Source organism: Arachis ipaensis, chromosome B08 (assembly GCF_000816755.2).
Source record: "Arachis ipaensis cultivar K30076 chromosome B08, Araip1.1, whole genome shotgun sequence".
Taxonomy (NCBI): Eukaryota; Viridiplantae; Streptophyta; class Magnoliopsida; order Fabales; family Fabaceae; genus Arachis; species Arachis ipaensis.
In genome coordinates this window covers 40,928,938-40,932,592 of record NC_029792.2, presented here as the reverse complement: position 1 = coordinate 40,932,592, position 3,655 = coordinate 40,928,938, and positions in this window count along the sequence as shown.

Genomic DNA, 3,655 nt, shown 5'->3' with positions numbered 1-3,655 from the left:
TCCAACATATTCTCCATTACTGCATAACAAGTATTTAATTCATGCTCTTTTATTTTTTGCAATCCAAACTGATAATTATAATTGATATCCTGACTAAGAATTACAAGATAACCATAGATTGCTTCAAGCCAACAATCTCCGTGGGATTCGACCCTTACTCACGTAAGGTATTACTTGGACGACCCAGTGCACTTGCTGGTTAGTGGTACGAGTTGTGATAAGTGTAAATTACAATTTTGTGCACCAACAATCACAAATCAAATTCCACTAATTTAATTCTTATTCAGTAAGAACAGATAAAAATGCAAGAAGGTAGCTCATGAAAGCAGGGAACATAGAATTTAAGCATTGAACCCTCACTGATGATGTATGCATGCTCTAATCTCTCTAGTGTATAGGGTAATCACTCTATCCTTCTCTAATCATGCTTTCTAATTTTTGTTCTTCACCTAACCAATCAACAACATTTAATATACCAATGCAAACATCATGAGGTCTTTTCAAGGTTGAAATGGGGCCAAGGTAAGGGTAAGGATACATATATGGTTAAGTAAGCTTATAAATTGAATCTTTAATTAACCTAAGCTTTAACCCACACATATGTACATTCTATATAACTTAAATTTCATACCTAGCTACCCAAAATTTTTCTTTCACATTCCATACTCATATATCAACTTTTATTTTAATTTTATCATACATGCATTGATCTTTGAATTCTTAACTTAACATTGGGGAAATTTTGTCCCCTTATTTATTTATTGACTATTTTTGGATTATATTTTTTTCATATTTTTTTTCTTTTTTTTTTATCATAAACATAAAAATAAACATAGCTTATCAATGCACATAGATTTCTAATTCTTATAGTTTCACATGAGCAGGCACCCAAATTCCCATTATATCATCATGACACATTCCCTTATTATCTTTTGTTCCCACAATTTTCCCATACTTAATTAACACACAATTCTATCTTAAGCTAACCAAAGATTCAATTGGATATAAAATTGTTTTTCTGCTTAAGGCTAGTAATGTGGTAAAATAAAGAACAAATGGGATTTAAAGGCTCAAAGTGGCTAACAAAGATAATTGCAAGGGTAGGCCTATTTGGGATAAGTGAGCTAACAAATAATGGCCTCAATCATATGCAGGCATATAAATATATTAACATTGGACATATAGGATGAAACAAAATATAAATTACAATCATAGAGAAGTAAACACACAAGAATAAAATAATTATGGTTAAATAATGTAACCATGTATAAAGGCTCAAAGTCTCACAGGTTGTGTGTTCTTTAGCTCAAAAACCATGTTCCAAATACAACTTCAAGCAAATTTAACATAAAAGTTTTGATTAAAATTAGTGAAATTTTGTCTAAAATGGGATCTTAGAAGAAACTTATTGTCTTTTCAATCAAGTAGAACATGCATGCAACTATCTTATTACTATGCAATTTATCCTATTCTACAAAATAAAAACTAACTAAATAACCTATTTTATTGGTGTTAGGGAAGAGAAATTACCTCCGGAAGTCAGGTACTAACCGACCTCCCCACACTTAAGGCTTTGCACCGTCCTCGGTGCCATCTGTCAGGAACAAAGGTGGGCTGGTAGTAGTATTTCCACAGTCGGGACCGTCATAGCTCCCTGTGCTGGTAAAAGAAGTGGAGTCCGGGGTGTCTGAGTCTCTGTATTTTTATTTAAGTAGCTCCTTGAGGTATGTGAATCGGCGCTTGTTACGGCGCTCTCTTAGCTTTGCTTTGTGTTCCTGCCGATCCAACCTTTCAAGTATCTGATGGAGCAGTTGGTTTGTTGTAGGTGCTTGTGGTGTTGAAGGAGGAATCTCTTTAGCCGGTTCAGTAGGCGGGCTTGTAGTGGCTGCTAGAGGTCTGATGTATTTCCCGTTAGGGACATACTGATCTTCCCGTGGAAGCATGGCTTTGGTGTCCCCAGCTCTGTAGGAGACTCCGGCTGCTGAAACGAGATCTGAAACCAAGGCGGGAAAAGGTAAGTTGCCCGCAATTTGTACGTATCCCATGGCATTTCGGATTTGTCTTGGTAGGTTCAGAAGCTGGTCTGTAAGGATGCACCATAGTAGAACGGCCATGTCTGCAGTGAAGGAAGACTCTTGGGTACTCGAAAAAACGTAATGGGACATAATCTGTGCCCATACGCGAGCCTCCAAGGTGAGTGCGGAAGCAGATATTCCATTAGGACGGGAACGATGGTATCCGTAGATCCATCTGCTGCCAGGTAGTGCAATAATTCTGAGAACAGTGTCCTAGTCAAATTGGTACATCTGGTGCTTGAGTGCGGCTTCTTGAAATGAGTCCAGTCCTTCTGGAGTAGGGGAAAGATCTAAAGTTCGTTGAATGGCCTCTTCTGTAATGGGGACTTGCTTTTGACGGATAAACAGACTGCAGGGTTGACCGGTGAAAGTTGGAGTAGAACTCGACTACCCATGAAAGATTAACCTGCCGTGGCTGTCTCTGTAGGAAACCCCATTGTCTTCGTGCAATTTGCGGCTCAACAAATTCAGCGATATGGTTTGGGAGGATAAGAAGGTATTCGTTGTTGTAACTCCTTTCTGTCAGGATGGGGAACATCTGCTCGCAGTAGCGATTGGTAAATCGCGCAGTGTCCTTTGCTGGGAAGGCTTTTTCTTTATCATCAACCTTTATAATCCTCTTAATTCTCTTTATTGAGGGCTTTACTGCAGTTGAAGAAGGCTTTGCCACTAATGCTCTTTTTGTTCCTCTCCTTGCTGATGGTTTGGGAGTAGCTTTCTCTTTTTCTTTCTTGGTGGCCATCCTGAAAAGAAGAAAAGAGAAAGTATGTCAAAATATCAAGGGGTAGAGCAAGGAAGATGATGGTATGGGTGGTAATCAATGCACATTAAAGATGAATGAAGTTAACACATGGTCATGACTGCATGTGAAAAATTATCATGAGGAATATAGTAAGTGCATAGGATGACAATTAAATGCAAGGTGTTTATTGGCATGCAGGTGATGAGCGGGTATTTTATACGCTTTTTGGGGTTAATTTCATATAGATTTTAGTATATTTTAGTTAGTTTTTAGTTTATTCTCATTAGTTTTTAGGCAAAATTCATATTTCTGGACTTTACTATGAGTTTGTATATTTTTCTGTAATTTCAGATATTTTCTGGCTGAAATTGAGGGAGCTGAGCAAAAATCTGATTTAGGCTGAAAAAGGACTACTGATGCTGTTGGATTCTGACCTCCCTGCACTCAAAGTGTATTTTCTGGAGCTACATAACTCCAAATGGCGTGCTTCTAATTGCGTTGGAAAGTAGACATTCAGAGCTTTCCAGCAATATATAATAGTCCATACTTTGCTCAAGAATAGACGATGTAAACTGGCATTCAACGCCAGTTCTATGCTGCTGTCTGGCGTCCAGCGCCAGAAACAAGTTAGGAGTTGGAGTTCAACGCCAGAATTGGATCCAGAGCTGGCGTTGAACGCCCAAAACAGCCTTATGCACGTGAGAAGCTTTAGTCTCAGCCCCAGCACACACCAAGTGGGCCCCAGAAGTGGATTTCTGCACTATCTATCATAGTTTACTCATTTTCTGTAAACCTAGGTTACTAGTTTAGTATTTAAACAACTTTTAGAGATTTATTT